This window comes from Odocoileus virginianus, chromosome 14, assembly GCF_023699985.2.
Source record: "Odocoileus virginianus isolate 20LAN1187 ecotype Illinois chromosome 14, Ovbor_1.2, whole genome shotgun sequence".
NCBI lineage: Eukaryota > Metazoa > Chordata > Mammalia > Artiodactyla > Cervidae > Odocoileus > Odocoileus virginianus.
Genome location: NC_069687.1, coordinates 39,021,392 through 39,041,256, shown reverse-complemented (window position 1 = coordinate 39,041,256; position 19,865 = coordinate 39,021,392).

Genomic DNA, 19,865 nt, shown 5'->3' with positions numbered 1-19,865 from the left:
CATCACCAACTCGATGGACATGAGTTTGAACAAGCTCTGGGAGCTGGTGATGGACGGGGAAGCCTGGTGTGCTGCAGTTGATGGGGTCGCAAAGAGTCAAACACAACTGAACAACTGAACTGTCTTTATCCCTCAGGGGAGAGTGCTGCGGGGAAAAATGTATGAAAGAGAAATATCCAAACTGGAGAAACTTACTGAAAGGACAATCTAAACCCCACAAAACTCTCTAAGCTCTCAAGAACATTACTATTTTGTCATTTGGAAACAGGAGTTTTAAAAAAGAAATTTAAAAGAGTAATGTTAATGGAAGTCACATCTGCTGTGACAGGCTTAGAAGGAATGATTCATCACACTTTAGAGTTAGGTGGAATTTTGAAGATCTTCTTGTCCAATACCTTCAATTTATTAGATGAATTTACTGAATTCAAGAAAATACTGGTTGGGAACTTCCCTGGCAGTCCTGCAGTTAAGAATCTACCTTGCAATGGATGGGACACAGGTTTGATTCCTGGTCAGGGACTAATCCCACATGCCCACAAAGCAACTACTGAGCTCGTATGCTCTGGAGGCCATGTGCCACGACTAGAGAGCCCGAGTGCTGTAGCTATGAAACCTGCGTGCTCTGGAATCTGTGCATTGCAGCTACTGAGCCTGCACGCCACAGCTAGAGAGTCTGTGCACTGCAATGAAAGTCTTCCCGATGCAGTGAAGATCCTGTGAGCCACAACTAAGAACTGACAGGGCCAAAATGAAAGAGAGAGAGAGAGAAAGGAAGAAAAAAAGCAAGCCCTGACCGGAGGAGGAGAGAACGGTTTAAAAAGCAGATTATTAAAAATCAGAACTAAACCTAATTTAGCAATGACAACCCCTCCCTACTCAAACAACGTGAAAATACATATTTTATTAAAAAAAAGAAAAAAGGATTGGTCCTTAGTCACTTAGTTAATGTTAGAAGTAACATTTCAATCTAGACTTTCAGATCCAACTGGCAAACTGATTTTAAATGTTGTTTACATTTTCAGGTAAGATGAGACTTATTAGAATTTTCTGATACTGTTCCTTTAAATGATATTCAAAACCCTAGTTCCAAAGGTTGCAACAATTACACTTTACCAAAGGGTAATTATACAGATACTTTTACTTTTTTTAGCATTTTTCAAATACACAGATCATTTATTTTTACAATTATGAATCACAGCCAGGTGGTGAGATATGGAAATCTTGCAAATATATTGAAAGTCAGGATATAATCATCTGCGTACTTGTGAACTATTCCAACATTAAATCAATTTTTGCCTACTTTAAGCTAATCTTAAATAATTATGTTTGAGTTTTTTCTAATTGAAAAAATTGTGATTCTTTTTCTCTCTGTAAATGAATGTGAACTTAATATAATGGAAATTTCATGATTAAGTAATTCTCCTTTAGTGTACAACACTGTTACTATTCAATTGCCTTTCAAAATACCAACAAAAGACTATATTCATATAACATAAAAATTTATAGTAATTTGATAAGATAATCATGAAATAAAAACATTTTGTCAACAAAAATAGATATAAGATTATTTCTCACACTTCTCTGTTTTTTCAAATTTCATATAATTGTTAAATATTTCACATTGACAACAAAAATAATCTTATATTGTATAAACTAAAATAAAGCTAATAAGAAAAATAATATGAAAATCTGATTTTCTAAATGAAATCAAAATCTCATCCTTTCTCTACCTAAGTGGATAAAAATAGGATATGATTTGATAAAAACAAAGTCATAAACCTTATTGGCTGCTTCTACAGAAGGTTGTTATAAATATTTATCTATATGTCCCTTGGGTAATGCATGATAAGTAGCTAAACAATGTCACTGAGTTTCAAATGAATATGAATGCTAAAGATTGATTGCTTTAATGTTAATGTAGTACCTGGCATTAAGTTTATTCACCATATGCTTTCCTTTTTCTTTCTAGCTTCCTATGTATCTATTCTAGTTATGAAGAAAAGTTTCTGCATCTTATTCAGTATAAATTTAACTAGAGATCATTTTCAAAGTAACATGCAACTGCTATGAACATTAAAAATGAATTCTTAAAAAGGATAAATACTATAATGACTTACATCATAGAGGTCTTTGCTTATCAAAAGTGGCGGGTAACTTGGCTTTCAAAATTGCTGTTTCTTCTCCAATTCTGCCAGGTGAAACTGGCCTTTAAGACATATTAATGATTTATTCTAAAGCAATTCTGCCAGGTGTAGCATGGAAACAGTACCGCCTGCATGCGGGGCCCTGGATGAGAAGGAATGGCTGGATGGTTGGGCTACAGATGGAGACATTAGGCCCATTTGAAAGGAGCTACAGGTTCAGTTTCTCAAGGCCAGCACTTGTCAGTGTCAAGTGTAGCCTCAGAGCAATGTGACTCTCACAGCGAGGTTCAAAGCCTCATCCTCCCTGCTGTCCCATGAAAACCCTAGGAGGCTTATCTGTGAAGAAAACGAAGGGACCTCCTCTCAAGACCTGACAGAGAAGTCCTTCCTCACCAACTCTGGCAGTGAGACAGAACCGAGTAAATCACACACTCTCCTGACATCTCTGGTGCCGTGACTCAGATTGGACCTGGCTGAAACAGCCTCAGCTCTCCGCGAGGCTGAGGCCAAGCACAAGCCCAGCTCGGCAAAAGCTCAGGCGGTGGAAGCTGAATGCAAAGACAACCCAGCACAGTGGAAGTGAACATCCTCGCGGCGTGAGGGTGGGCTGACTCCAAAGGAGAGGCTTCAATCCGTCTTGGCATCCTCCTTTTACACATTTGACTCCTGTCCCCCTGAGCCTGCCCTATGTAAACTGGGCGAGCCAGGAGGACTGTTAGTTCCACCTGAAGTTCTCACGCCAGTCCTCAGATTTTCTTTTGTTCCATTTAACGAGCTTTTTCCTTTCTTTAAGTAACTGCCATTTTGGACTCCTTTTTCTTATTTCAACTACGTAACACATGGAGATGACATACCTAACCAAATAAATTATCTTAAAAAAGAAGAGAGATTTTTCCATTATAACTAAATTGAACAAAGAACACCGATGATATAAACTATAATTGATTCTTAACCTGCAGTTGTTGTGTCAGATATTTTTGGACATTTAAACAATCTATTTACTGAAATATAAGCCAATTTGAAACACATTTACAAATATCACCCTCCCATGAGGTAATGGGACAATTAAAAAATGGCCATTACCTGGTTTAAAAAAATTGTATACTTCTCAGAAATATGACGTGTGTACCTTGAAAATTCTGTGCAAAAAGAAAATGAGTAAGAAAAATATTGTGTGTAATAGCTAGTAGTTTATAGACACACATTTCTATCACTTATCCGCTGGCATATTATTAATCAACATCAAAAATATCAATTAAGTCGCAAATACTGTATAGCTCACTCCAGGGTACTACAGGTGGGGTAACCACAGGCATCCACACAAGAATGAATGGGATTCCTAAATATCCAGTTTGACCCTTCATTTATCCTTCATTTTCTTCTCTAATAGTTTCCTTATTTCTAAGCTCCTGCATTCAATTAACACATATCCTTATTTATACTTTCTCCACAACACTTCCACTGCTTTTGGGCATGGGTAAATATCAACTATCCTTTATTGGTAACAGCAGTAATAAAGTTTATGAGGACAGCATTCATTATGGATATTTTATTCTAACTTTCCAATGCAGTAGTTCTTTCTTCAGTGGTGTTTATAATCTTTGGTGGGCAGACTCTAAGGCTGTCGCACATGATTCACACCTCTTATTCTTGACCTTATGCAATCCCCCCACCCCTTTGTTATTGACTTGACACAATGACTTGGTCTTCTGACCAACAGTCTTATTAGCAGACTCTCTCTATAGGCTCTTTCTGTTTTAAACTGTTCTAACAGAGTGGCCCATATGGCAGAGAACTGAGGATGCTTCTACCCAAAGGCCACTAAGGAAATGAGGCCTTCAGTCTGACAACCTGCTTACACCTACACAAATTTGCAGCAGATCATTCCCAACGTGAGCCTCTGAATGACACCTCTCCCCTGATATTCTGATGCAAAACTTGGTGAGACTCTGAATCAGTGAATCCAATTAAGCCATGGCTTGACTCCAGACCCACGGAAACTGATAACAGAAGTGTGTTGTTTTCGGAAAAGTTTTATAAGCTCAAACCCCAAAACAATAAAGTAAATGGCAACAGGATCATACTTGTCAATAATTACCTTAAATGTAAATGGGTTGAATGCCCCAACCAAAAGACAAAGACTGGCTGAATGGATACAAAAGCAAGACCCCTATATATGCTATTTACAAGAGACCCACTTCAAACCAAGGGACATATACAGACTGAAAGTGAAGGGCTGGAAAAAGATATTTCATGCAAATGGAGACCAAAAGAAAGCAGGAGTAGCAATACTCATATCAGATAAAATAGACTTTGAAATAAAGGCCGTGAAAAGAAACAAGGACACTACATAATGATCAAAGGATCAATCCAAGAAGAAGCTATCACAATTATAAATATATATGCACCCAACATAGGAGCACTGAAATATGTAAGTCAAATGCTAAAAAGTATGAAAGGGGAAATTAACAGTAACACAATAATAATGGGAGACTTTAATACCACACTCACACCTATGGATAGATCAACTAAACAGAAAATTAGCAAGGAAACACAAACTTTAAATTATACAATGGACCAGTTAGACCTAACTGATATCTATAGGACATTCACCCCAAAACAATGAATTTCACCTTTTTCTCAAGTGCACACAGAAACTTCTCCAGGATAGATCACATATTGGGCCATGAATCTAGTCTTGGTAAATTCAAGAAAACTGAAATCATTTCAAGCCTCTTTTCTGATCACAATGCAGTAAAAGTAGATATCAATTATAGGAAAAAAACTATTAAAAATACAAACATATGGAGGCTAACCAACATGCTTCTGAATAACCAAGTCACAGAAGAAATCAAAGAGAAATAAAAATATGCATAGAAACGAATGAAAATGAAAACACAACAACCCCAAACCTATGGGGTTCAGTAAAAACAGTGCTAAGGGGAAGGTTCATAGCAATACAAGCTTACCCCAAGAAACAAGAGAAAAATCAAATAAATAACCTAACTCTATACCTAAAGAGAAAGAAGAAATGAAGAACCCCAGGGTTAGTAGAAGGAAAGAAATCATAAAAATTAGGGCAGAAATAAATGAAAAAGAAACAAAGGAGACCATAGCAAAATCAACAAAACTGAAAGCTGGTTCTTTGAGAAGATAAATAAAATAGACAAACCATTAGCCAGACTCATCAAGAAAAGAAAGGAAGAATCAAATCAACAAAATTAGAAATGAAAATGGAGAAATCACAACAGAAAACACAGAAATACAAAGGATCATAAGAGACTACTATCAGCAACTATATGCCAATAAAATGGGCAACTTGGAAGACATGGACAAATTCTTAGAAAAGTATAATTTTCCAAAACTGAACCTGGAAGAAATAGAAAATCGTAACAGACCCATCACAAGCACAGAAATCGAAACTGTAATCAAAAGTCTTTCAGCAAACGAAAGCCCAGGACCAGACGGCTTCACAGCTGAATTCTACCAAAAATTTAGAGAAGAGCTAACATCTATCCTACTCAAACTTTTCCAGAAAATTGCAGAGGAAGGCAAACTTCGAAACTCATTCTATGAGGCCACCATCACCCTAATACCAAAACCAGACAAAGATGCCACAAAAAAAGAAAACTACAGGCCAATATCACTGATGAACATAGATGCAAAAATCCTTAACAAAATTCTAGCAAACAGAATCCAACAACATATTAAAAAGATCATACACCATGACCAAATGGGCTTTATCCCAGAGATGCAAGGATTCTTCAATATTCACAAATCAATCAATGTGATACATCACATTAACAAATTGAAAGATAAAAACCATACGATTATCTCAATAGATGCAGAGAAAGCCTTTGACAAAATTCAACATCCATTTATGATAAAAACCCTCCAGAAAGCAGGCATAGAAGGAACATACCTCAACATAATAAAAGCTATATATGATAAGCCCACAGCAAAGATTATCTTCAGTGGTGAAAAATTGAAAGCATTTCCCCTAAAGTCAGGAATAAGATTAGAGGGCCCACTCTCGCCACTACTATTCAACATAATTTTGGAAGTTTTAGCCACAGCAATCAGAGAAGAAAAAGAAATGAAAGGAGTCCAGATTGGAAAATAAGTAAAACTCTCATTTTGCAGATGACATGATCTTCTACATATAAAACCCCAAAGACTCCACCAAAAAATAACTAGAACTAATCAATGAATATAGTAAAGTTGCAGGATAAAAAATTAACACACAGAAATCCCTTGCATTCCTACACACTAGCAATGAGAAAACAGAAAGAGAAATAAGGAAACAATTCCATTCACCATTGCAATGAAAAGAATAAAATACTTATGAATAAATCTACCTAAAGAAACAAAAGACCTATACATAGAAAACTATAAAACACTCATGAGAGTAATCAAAGATGACACAGATGGAGAAATATACCATGTTCATGGATCAGAAGAATCCATACAGTCAAAATGACTATACTAACCAAAGCAATCTATCAAGCTACCAAGGGTATTTTTCATAGAACTAGAACAAATAATTTCACAATTGTATGGAAACACAAAAAACCTCAAAAAGCCAAAGCAATCTTGAGAAAGAAGAATGGAACTGGAGGAATCAACCTGCCTAACTTCAGACTATACTACAAAGCTACAGTCATCAAGACAGTATGGTACTGGCACAAAGACAGAAATATAGATCAACAGAACAAAATAGAAAGCCAAGGGATAAATCCATGCACCTATGGACACCTTATCTGTGACAAAGGAGGCAAAAATATACAATGGAGAAAATACAATCTCTTTAACAAGTGGTGCTGGGAAAACTGGTCAACCACTTGTAAAAGAAAGAAACTAGAACACTTTCTAACACCATACACAAAAATAAACTCAAAATGGATTAAAGATCTAAATGTAAGACCAGAAACTATAAAACTCCTAGAGGAGAACATAGGCAAAACACTCTCTGACATAAATCACAGCAGGATCCTCTATGACCCACCTCCCAGAATATTGGAGATAAAAGCAAAAATAAACAAATGGGGCCTAATGAAACGTAAAAGCTTTTGCACAACAAAGGAAACTATAAGCAAGGTGAAAAGACAGCCTTCAGAATGGGAGAAAATAATAGCAAACAAAGCAACAGACAAAGAATTAATCTCAAGAATATACAAGCAGCTCCTGCAGCTCAATTCCAGAAAAATAAACAACCCAATCAAAAAATGGGCCAAAGAACTAAACAGACATTTCTCTAAAGAAGACATACACATGGCTAACAAACACAGGAAAAGATGCTCAACATCACTCATTATCAGAAAAATGCAAATGAAAACCACAATGAGGTACCATCTCATGCCAGTCAGGATGGCTGCTATTCAAAAGTTTACAAGCAATAAATGCTGGAGAGGGTGTGGAGAAAAGGGAACGCTTTTACACTGTTGGTGGGAATGCAAACTAGTACAGCCACTGTGGAGAACACTGTGGAGATTCCTTAAAACCCTGGAAATAGAACTGCCATACGACCCAGTAATCCCACTGATGGGCATACACACCTAGGAAACCAAAATAGAAAGAGACACATATACCCCAATGTTCATCGCAGCACTGTTTACAATAGCCAGGACATGGAAGCAACCTAGATGTCCATCAGCGGACAAATGGATAAGAAAGCTGTGGTACATATACACAATGGAATATTACTTAGCTATAAAAAAGAATGCATTTGAATCAGTTCTAATGAGGTGGATGAAACTGGAGCCCATTATACAGAGTGAAGTAAGTCAGAAAGAAAAACACCAATACAGTGTATTAACACACATATATGGAATTTAGAAAGATGGTAACAATGACCCTATATGCTAGACAGCGAAAGAGACACAAATGTAAAGAACAGACTTCTGGACTCTGTGGGAGAAGGTGAAGGTGGGATGATTTGAGAGAATAGCATTGAAACGTGTATATTATCATCTGTGAAACAGATCACCAGTCCAGGTTCGATGCACGAGACAGGGTGCTCAGGGCTGGTGCACTGGGATGACCCTGAGGGATGGGATGGGGAGGGAGGTGGGAGGGGGGTTCAGGATGGGGAACACATGTACACCCATGGCTGATTCATGTCAGTGTATGGCAAAAGCCACTACAATATTGTAAAGTATTTGGCCTCCAATTAAAATAAATAAACAAACAAAAAAACAGCAACCAAAAAATAAAAGAAAAATGCCAGGAAGTCAAATGGCTTGTATAAAGCAGATGGGAAGAGAAAAAGAAGAGTGTTGTTTTATGAAGCTAAGTCTGCAGTTATGTGTTATGTAGAATATACCACTAATATAGTTTTGTGTTCTTAATTTTAATGTTTTGTTCTTCCAGTTTAGGGGCTTCCCTCATGGCTCAGATGGCAAAGAATCTCCCTGCAATGCAGGAGACCCAGGTTCAATCCCTGGGTCGGGAAGATCCCATTGAGAAGGAAATGGCAATCCACTCCAGGATTCTGTGTCTGGAGAATCCCATGGACACAGGAGCCTGCTGGGCTATAGCCCATGGGGGTCACAAAGAGTTGGACATGACTGAGTGACTAACATTTTTACTTTTCCAGTTTTCAAGTATTTGACTTTTTTTTGCAAATTTGCAATGACATGTTTTATAGTTTCCAGTTCTATACTGAAATTTTCAATCTTTTATTCTATTCTTAACACAGTAAACATTAATTTAAAGTCTATTTCATAGTCCAAATATTTGGTGCCCCTTTGGGTCTGTTTCTATTGTCTATTGTGTCTGCCAATTTTCATTTTGACCACCTTTCTCCTTTCGTGCCAAATCATTATATGGATAAATTATATTTGAAAAATTGCTTGTAGAATAATTTGAGACCTAGGAACATGTTCTCTTTCTCCAAACTGGCATCTTTCAAATTCTCAGGACACTAGAACTCTCAGGTCACATTAATCTACTTACAAAACTTCAGATTTTATAGCCTATCTAGTTGACTCAGTTCTAAACTATATTCTATGTGAATGGTTTACTTCTAGTTCACCCTTGTGGTTATTCAGGGCCATTTAAGGAATTCTACCAGAGTCCCAACCTTGGAAATCCTGTACTATAATCTGTTCTTCTGACTTTACAAGACTATTAAAAGTCTTTCCAACTTTTCCGCCTCCTCTTCTTGGTTAGCAAATTGCCCCTGCAGAACAAAAGCAGGCCCAGTACCAGGTCCATCTTTCTAGATTTCCATTTTCTTCCAGTTATCAGTCTGCTAATTACTCACCACCCTGTTACCTCTCTAATGCCTTCAGGTGGAATTTGCTATATTTAGTCAGATATTATAGCAGGGAGATTGAACTAAATAATCTTCCCACTATTTTTGGAAGCAGAAGTCAAAGGTTTCTTCTATTTTTGTTTTTTAATGGGTTAATTCTTAGCTTTGTAACCAGTTTGTGTTTGATCGCCATTTGGGCCTCTTCTCTAGTCTGATAAGGGGCTCAACTCTGTAAGAGCATCCTAACCGTTCTTCCACAACTTGTGAGGATGGTACTGCAGACAACTCAACAAAATACTCCGCATAGTGTCCAAACATTCTCTGGTTGCCAACTTTGGTTCCACAGAAATGGATAAGATTTCTCTTAAACTCATGACTAATAAACTGTCAAAAAAACAAGTCAGGTTTCACTTTGCCTTTCATTTAGCAGATGTATGGAATGTAAGTTCATATATTTTGCCAGGTAACTTCTTTTATTAAAAGGTCAGGTTTCAGTTAATTATCTCAAATGAAATTGAACTCATTTGAATTAAATTTATCATTGCTATAATGTCTGTTGATAGAAAACAAAGACTTCTAAAGCCTAAAAGGCAATTATAAAGGTTAAGTTTGACCACTGATAATACAAGTTCTTAATAGTAATCTGGACTTCAGGGGTCACAAACTCAAAGCTTCATGGATAAAACATTAACACAAATTAATTAAGTATAATGGATGATGTTGGCAAGTAAACAGAGGAGAAATGAGGAGCTACGGGACTGTGGCAAACTGGAGACAGTATGTCCGCTCTACAGGGAAACAAAGCAGACAATTTTCAGCACCTGTCTATTGTAAACACGCAAGAGTGTAAATCTAGAGTCACCAGATTTTACTATTTTTCAAAAGAACTTGAAAGCTGGGTGTTTTATAACCCCTCTCCTTTTTAATATTGCAACTAAAACAAAAAAACTTAACACCATGTGTGGTAAAGATTAATGACATAAACAGAACTCAGCTGCTAAACTAAATTATCCCTGATGCCCATTCTGATTTAAGTCCTGCCCACCTTCTTTCCTATTGATTAATGATTAATTGCTGGGAGAAATATCAGTAACCTCAGATACACAGATGACACCATCCTTATGGCAGAAAGTGAAGAACTAAAGAGCCTCTTGATGAAAGTGAAAGAGGAGAGTAAAAAAGTTGGCTTAAAACTCAACACTCACAAAACTAAGATCATGGCATCTAGTCCCATCACTTCGATGGCAAATAGATGGGTAAACAATGGAAACAGTGAGAGACTATCTTTTGGAGCTCCAAAATCACTGCAGATGGTGAGTGCAGCCATGAAATTAAAAGACACTTGTTCCTTGGAAGAAAAGCTTTGACTAACTGAGACAGCATATTAAAAAACAGAGACATTACTTTACCAACAAAGGTCTGTCTAGTCAAAGCTATGGTCTTTCCAGTAGTCATGTACAGATGTGAGAGTTGTACTATAAAGAAAGCTGAGCACCGAAGAATTGATGCTTTTGAACTGTGGTGTTGGAGAAGACTCTCGAGAGTCCCTTGGACTGCAAGGAAATCTAAGCAGTTCATCCTAAAGGAAATTAGTCCTGAATATTCACTGGAAGGACCGATGCTGAAGCTGAAACTCCAATACTTTGGCCACCTGATGTGAAGAACCTACTCATTTGAAAAGACCCTGATGCTAGGAAAGATTGAAGGTGGGAGGAGAAGGAGACCACAGAGGCCGAGATGGTTGGATGACATCACTGACTTGATGGACAGGAGTTTGAGCAAACTCCAGGCGTTGGTGATGTACAGGGAAGCTTGGCGTGCTGCAGTCTATGGGGCTTGGAAAGAGTCAGACATGACTGAGCAACTGAACTGACTGACTGAATGATTGGTTAAGGATTAAGAGAGTAAATTTATTGGAATGGTTCTGGAGAACCTAATAAAGTGCTTATAACAAAACTATTACTAGTTTGAAAATAAAGGTCAAGTTTTATATGAACTGAAGACCCAGAGAAGTACTTTCCATGAGTAAGTTTTCATTTTCCTAAGCTCATGACAATTTTTAGTAATTCAAACCTAGAATTAAGATGATAAAAAGTACAGGCAGCTCATTTATAAAGCTACTTGGTTACATATTTCTGCATCTTATATATCTCTACAAGATAAATAAGGTCATAAGGCCATAGCAAAAATGAATATAATAATTGCTATTATATATATATATCTCACATCTTAAAAAATACTAAAGGTTTTAATATCTTTGTATCAATTCAAAATTTTTATAAAAACATTCTGAAAGTGTGTGTTTGAATTAAAATATTAGATTAGAAGCATCAAGCTTCTAATCATTTATACAGTTATCTATTTGAAAATAAAAATTGGTTACTTTCTTCTGCCTTCAGCATTTCTAAACTGGTTGATACATGTTTTTGCTATTTGTCACCAATGTAAAACTTCATTTACTGTGTCCAAAAACTAAAGTAAAAAAGACAAATGAGCTCTCAATTGCATGCATAATCTTGGGCTTCCCATCAATTCATTCCTAGAGAACATTGTTGCTGTTGTTAGTCACTAAGTTGTATCTGACTCTGTGTGACCCTATGGACTGCCAGTCTCCTTTGTCCATGGAATTCTCAAGGCAAGAATACTGGAGTGGGTTGCCATTTCCTTCCCCAGAGGATCTTTTCAACACAGCGATTGAACTTGCATCTCCTGTATTGGCAGGTGGATTCTTCACCACTGAGCCACCGGAGAAGACGTTCCTTGCCTTTTAAGTCCAGTGGCAGTTCCTTTATATAATTTTGGAAGGGCTTCTCTTATAACTCCGTTGGTAAAGAATCAGGCTGCAAAACAGGAGACCACGGTTTGATTCCTGGATTGGGAAGATCTGCTGGAAAAGGGATAGGTTACCCATTCCAGTATTCTTGCTCCCCCTGTGGCTCAGCTGGTAAAGAATCTACCTGCAATGCGGGAGACCTGGGTTCGATCTCTGGATTGGGAAGATCCCCTGGAGAAGGGAAATGTTATCCACTCCAGGATTCTGGCCTGAAGAATTCCATGGACTGTATAGTCCATGGGGTTGCAAAGAGTTGGAGACGACTGAGCCACTTTGACTTACATAATTTTGAAAATAAATCAAATTAACTTATAACCATAATTATCTTTTAAAAATGCAAAAAAGCCAAAATACAACCTACACATTAAACCTCAAACTTATGTCCAAACTATTATAAATGTTTTAGAAGCCAATTTCAAGTGTCGAAAATTATTAACAGACGTTTTGTAGTGAAAAGCAGAATGGTGTAGGATGACAGTAACACAAAATGTAATCAAGATCTGAAACAGAAGTTGGTGTTTTTACATAAAGGGGGAAAAAAAACACAAAGAAATGTGATCAAGAAATGGAGGTTCATTTTGTACTAAAGATGATGTCCAGAACATTTTATTTAAAGCAGGCAAATTATGAGGGTACTCTTAAAGTTATATAGTCTCATAAGCTATAGTTAATGAAGAGGTAAGCTTATTTGGATAGTAACTATTGCTGTATATTAATCTATACTATGCTTATTACACACTGAGACAGTGACCATGTCTGTACATTTGGAATATTATAATCTATAATTTTCACCCTTTGTGGAGTGTCTTAATACTCCTTGGTTTTAATTTTTTTGTTGCTTTTGTTGTTTGACTTAATGAAACTATTTAACCAAACTTTGGAATACTAAGGCGTTTCATAAGAAATTCAAACTTGTTCAATCAAATATTGACCAATGCCAATATTATACACTTGTGGGCTTTTTATTTCTATTCTAAATATTCTCTGTAGCAATTTTTCCCATTTATCTTCCTTTTCTTATTTTTTCCTGCTTATATCCAAAGCCACAGTTTTCCCAAATTTTATAATAAGCAATTAAAAATTATTTCTTCTAATATATTTATGTGAATTAACCTTAACTCACATTTAATTTAACCATTATCCACAATGGGCTAGAACTTAACATAAAATACAGTATGTATAGCAATTAACCTGACTGGTCTATTAAAATATCTGAAGAAAAAAATCTAAGGTTTTTGTGTCTCTTGTTATTGTTCAGTCACTAAAGTCCTGTTCAACTCCTTGCCTGTCCTCCACTATCTCCCAGAGTTTGCTCAGATTCATGTCCACTGAGTTGGTGATGCTTTCTAACCATTTCATCTGCTGCTGCCCCCTTCTTCTTTTACCTCCAATCTGTCCCAGCATCAAAGTTTTTTCCAATGAGTAAGCTCTTCGCATCAGATGGCTGAAGTATTGGAGCTTCAGCATCAGTCCTTCCAATGAACAGTCACGGTTGATTTCCTTTAGGACAGACTGGTTTGATCTCTTTGCAGTCCAAGAGACTCTCAAGAGCTCCCTTCACCATACAATTTGAAAGCATCAATTCTTCGGTGCTCAGCCTTCTTTACAGTACAACTCTCACATTCATACATGACTACTGAAAAAAACAATCTTTGACCATAGGGACCTTTGTGGGCAAAGTGACATCTCTGCCTTTCAATATGTTATCTAGGTTTGTCATAGCTTTTCTTCCAAGGAGCAAGCATCTTTTATTTTCATGGCTGGAGTCACCATCTACACTGATTTAGAGCCCAAGAAAAAAATCTGTCACTGCCTCCACCTTTTACTTTTCTATTTGCCATGAAGAGATGCAACCAGATGCCATGATCTTAGTTTTTCAATGTTGAGTTTTAAGCCAGCTTTTTCACTCTCCTCTTTCACCCTCAAGAGACTACTTAGTTTCTCTTCACTTTCTGCCATTAGAGTGGTATTATTTGCATATCTGAGGTTGTTGACATTTCTCCTGGCAATCTTGATAATAGCTTGTTATTCATCCAACCTGGCATTTTGCATGATATACTGCATATAAATAAACAGGGTAGCAATATACAGTCTTGACGTACTCCTTTCCCAAATTTGAACCAGCCAGTTGTTCCATATTCGGTTCTGTAGGCCAGTACAAAACTGGCATATGGGTTTCCCCAGAGACAGGTAAGGTGGTCTGGTATTTCCCATCTGTGGTCTGGTATTCCCATCTCTTTACAAAGTTTCCACAGTTTGTTTTGATTCACATAGACAAAGGTTTAGTGTAATCAATGAAGCAGAAATAGAAATGTTTTTCTGGAATTCCCTTGCTTTCTCCAGATCCAGCAAATGTTGGCAATTTGATCTCTGGTTCCTCTTTTCCTTAAACTCAGCTTGTATATCTGGAAGTTCTCAGTTCACATACTTTTAAAGTTTAGCTTGAAGAATTTTGAGCTTTACCTTGCATGTGAAATGAGTTCAATTGTATAGTAGTAATGAACATTCTTTGGCATTGCCCTTCTTTGGGACTGCAATGAAAACTGACGTTTTCCAGTCCTGTGGCCACTGCTGAGTTTTCCAAATTTGCTGACATGTTGAGTGCAGTACTTTAACAGCATCATCTTTTAGGATTTTAAGTGGTTTAGCTGGAATTCCATCACCTCCACTAACTTTGTTCATTGTAACGTTTCCTAAGGCCCACTTGACTTCACACTCCAGGATGTCTGGCTCTAGGTGAGTGACTACACCATTGTGGTTTCCCAGGTCATTAAGATCTCTTTTGTACAGTTCTTCTATGTATTCTTGTCACCTGTTCTTAATCTCTTCTCCTCTGTTAGGTCTTTACTGTTTCTGTACTTTGTCATGCCCATATTTGCATGAAATGTTCTTTTGATATCTCCAATATTCTTGAAGAGATCTCTATAGTCTTTCCCATTCTATTTTCCTCTATTTCTTTGCATTGTTCATTTAAGGCCTTCTTATCTCTTCTTGCTTTTCTCTGGAACTCTGCATTCAGTTGGGTGTATCCTTCCCTTGTCTTTCACTTTTCTTCTTTCCTCAGCTATTTGTAAAGTCCTCAGACAGCCACTTTGCCTTCATGCATTTCTTTTTCTTTGGGATGATTTTGGTCAATGTCTCCTGTACAGTGTTAGGAATCTCCATCCATAGGTCTTCAGGCACTCTGTCTAGTAACTAGCCCTTCTGCTGTGTCCATTAACTAAGTTTTCTGTTTATAGGAACCAACTACTTAAGAGTAAATTAAATATATGTATGATGAAACATTTGAATTTTATTGAATAAAATTTTCTTAAGTAACATACATTCAAGAAATGGTTTTCCAAATATAATTTCATAATAAAGTTGTTTCTGATGGAGCGCAATTTGACATAAGATGGTGGTTCCATATTAGAGTCAAGTCAAGAAAGAGAAAGAGTTTTTTTAGTTAAAATGAATTTTTATTATAAAAATATGTATTTTCTGTGAAACTTATAACTGAAAAATTAGGGGAAAATCACCCTAGTTTTAATCACCAGGCCTATTCAGTTACAATGGTGATGTTAACAATTCAGCTGTGAAACACAAAACTGAAATCGTATTGCAATTTTTAATGTGCTTATAAATATATCTAGATCTGTGAAACTTGATAAGGTCATCTAAAGAAAGATTATGAATAAAAAAAGATGGAGCCTAGAGCAGAAGTCTGAGATATACAAATATTTAAGGAAAAAGAAAAACAGCAGAGAAACATGAAAGAATGGTCCAAGAGACATGAAGAAAACAGAATATGTCTCATTGAAGGCAATAAAAGATACCACGTTAAGAATGAAGGGGTACTCATCCACCCCGAATGAAGCAAAGTCAGAGAACTGTCCAGTGATTTTACTACGTGAAGGTTAATGATGACCTGTGCCGGTAAGAAGCTTCAGAGGAAGCCATGTACGACTGGACCTTTGCACCTCATGAGACTCAACTATAAAATTCCTGAGTTAATGAGCTATTTAAACGAGCCTTTCACAAACTAAATGTATAGCAATCAACAGTAGCTATTACAAAGCCATTTTTGAAGCTATAAAAGCTATAATTAAAATGAAAACTTCATTCTCAATTACACATTTAGACATATATATTAAATGTGAGGAAATCTTCATCAAGAGAACTGTGCAACTTTGCTGAGATTAAAAAAAAATAAATAAATGAGGTATACCTGATTTCAAACTTGAAAGACTGACTACCTTAAGTTCATTAATTCACATCTATGCAACGAACTTTTTTGAAGATTTTTTTTATGGAGACCTTGTTTTAAAGCCTTTATTGAATTTGTTGCAATATTGCTTGTTTTGTTTTGGTTTTTTGGCCATGAGACATGTGGGGTCTTAGCTCCCTAACCAGAGATAGAACCCATACCCTCTGCATTGGAAGGTGAAGTCTTATCCACTGGACCACCAGGGAAGTCCCTCAACAAACTTTTGAGTGTCTACTTATATGATTCTAGGCACCCGGTGTGAATCAGCAAGTGAAGACACATAAAGGTCAAAGCTGGCAGTCTTATCTAAACTGGCAGACTTCAGTAGGAACATCAGGTACTGTTCACCATTAAATATCAATTGGGGGTTGGCTAACGTAAAGATTTTATTGACATATCCTTCTATTAATACTCATTTTTGCCTTTTTAAACAAGAATAGAAATTTTTTCAAAAGCCTTATTTTTTTTTGCGTTGAACTACTTAAGTTTTCTATTAGCATATTTCCATACATCAATCCAGTACCGAATTTCTTAACTCTACCCTATCATGGTGGATTTTTAAATTACTGTTGAATTCAGTAATGTGGCATTTTATTTAGGATTTCTAAATTTACACATTTAGAAATGTATGGGATTTCTAAATGTGCATTTTTGGAGTTTTTTTTTTTTATTGAGATGAGTTAATAAAAATGAATTGGGTAGCACTCCAAATTTTAAGTTTACTTCATGAAAATTTTATAGAATTCACAGATAAACTGTATTGTTCTGAAGCCTTGTCAGAGGGTATCTTAGAAGTATTTTCCATTTCTTCCATGGTCCATTTTTCTATTTCTACTCAATCATTTCATTTCTCAGGTGAAAATATCCAAGTTTGTTATATACAGTATTTTGTTATCTATCTAGAGACTCTATCAAGTGTATTGCTTTCCCTTTCCCAATTCTAAATGTTTCCTTTTTTCCTCTTGATTAGATGTGCTTGAATAGTAACTCTTTTCCTGACACTGGAGGGCTAGGATAAAGAACCAGTTATTGCATCTACTTGTCAAGTCTGTTCTTTCAATTCACTGTTTTCTACATTTAATTTTCTTCTGATTTTCTTTAGTTTTTTAGAACTCTTCTAGCAAATACTGGTTTTATTTCCTTACTGTAAATAAACACATAACATTATAAACTTGCCATCAAGTACACTAGTAAGCAGGCTTCAAATATAAGACTGTGAAGCATGGTTATGATGCTCCTACAGAGCTGAGATTAGTAAACATTTCTTTGTACTTCATGTTTTATCTTTTAAAATGTAATATGTGCCTTTCCCCATTCTATTCCATGTGTGTTAATCGAAAAATAGTTTTTCCAGGTATTAAAGCAAAGTAAGTTGACAACTGCAAAAACAAGGTGGGTTATATTTATTCAGTGATTTTCTCACATACCTTCAAATATTCCTAGGAGTAAAAGTATTCAAAATAACTTTGGCTATATCCAACTAGCTTTTAAGGCAGGATTTGCATTTCAGTCTAAAGTTTTACTTACACTAAAACAATGCTTTCTTGTACAAAGTATAGGAAAGGTACCATAGTCCAGATCATATAAAAGTACATCTGACAAAAATGAAAAGGTAAGATAACTAGCTTTCATTTTTAGACTGTAATATAGCTCTAGAAGAGTTTTATATTGAGTATTCAGTGCAAGCAATAACCATTTATGTATATACTTTTATTTTCAAATGATTAGGTGTCTCTGATTTAAAACTATATTAGCAATTTCTGAATATACTGTGATGCAGAGTTCATGACTTGTATGATTCCTGTTTTTGAGAATTTCTGACACTTTCTGTGGTCTACTAAATAATTTTGTATACATATTCTATCACATTTTAAAAGGCCTATTTTGTTTGTAAGATACCAAATTTTATTAAGTCAACTTTACTAATTATTCCTCATTTTTAGTTACTTCAACTTCGTAAGACTAACATTTCATACACTGATTAGTCTGTAACACAAAGTGACATTTTAACACTAGATTCTTTTCATAGACTTGAATTGTTTGAAATTTAGGTGCTCACCCTGCTTTATGCTTACTTTTGCCTAGTATGACTTTGTATACTCATTATTCATTTTGAATTCTCCATTCATTGGTTCCTCTATTAAATCACGTGATAAACTACATTTTTAATAAATGTGTAAGAGACTTGGATGTTCTGACATTTTTTCAACTGTCCTAACCTATCTATATATTGGGGCTTCCCAGATGGCACTAGTGGTAAAGAACCCTCCTGCCAACACAGGGAAGAGAGGCTCAGGTTCAATCCCTGGGTTAGGAAGATGCCTTGGGGAAGGAAATGGCAACCCACTCCAGTATTCTTGCCTGGAGAATCCCATGGACAGAGGAGCTTGGCAGGCTACAGTCCATGGGGTTGCAAAGAGTCAGACAGGACTGAAGCGACTTAGCAATGCTACATTGTTCCCTAATGTTCAGTGTTATAAGCAAATATGACACCAATTAGATTTTGTTTCTTAGTAAACAACTTTTTTCCTGGAAAAGCTTTTAGAAAACACTCTATTTGGGGTAAACCACGTAAACACCAAATTCCCAGGTAAATCTTGAACTTTTCACCTTCATTCACAGACCTATCCACTTACTCTTCCTCCTGTTTTTGAAAAATGCCATCTATGAAGAACCAGTTCAAATGCTACTTTCTCCAAGGGAAGTTCCTAGGATCCATGTCGGTTCCATAACATTTCCTTTATCTGAATTTATATCCCTGATGTACCGCTGTAGCAGTGACTAGATCTATAGTGTATCTATAGATACACTGGAGAATATCTACCACAAACTCTGGAGTCAGAACACCTTGGTTCAAATTCTAATCTGTCTCGAAATTTCGAGTTGTGTGATCTTCAGTAAGTTGTTGTGCTCTCTGTGTAATACATCTGCCAAATGAGAACAACAGGACCTAGCTCACAAAATTTTTGTGATGATTAAATGAGCTGATATCAATAAAGTATCTAAATGATGCTCTAGAATATAGTAAGAGCTATTTGAAGTCCTGGCATGTATGCATAGGTGTGTATGTGTAATATGTGTGTTCTACATCACTGGTAATGAGAAAAATTGTTGTGAAAGAGTAAAACAGGTGCTACCACAGAGGGAGAAGTATACAATGAATGGGACAATTAAATGCAATCTGTTTAGACAAGTTTGTGAGATTACTCTGTTTTATGGAAGCAGAAATCAAGGATGGTAACTCAAATTGTCCAAGGTTCAATTAGTTAGAAAGTGAGAGCTCAGACCAAGGGATATTTTATTTGGAGCTTGATAAGGTTGTGCCCTCTACACCTGTATATATATTTTTTTAATACAAGAAGGATGAATGAGAATGCAATATCCAAC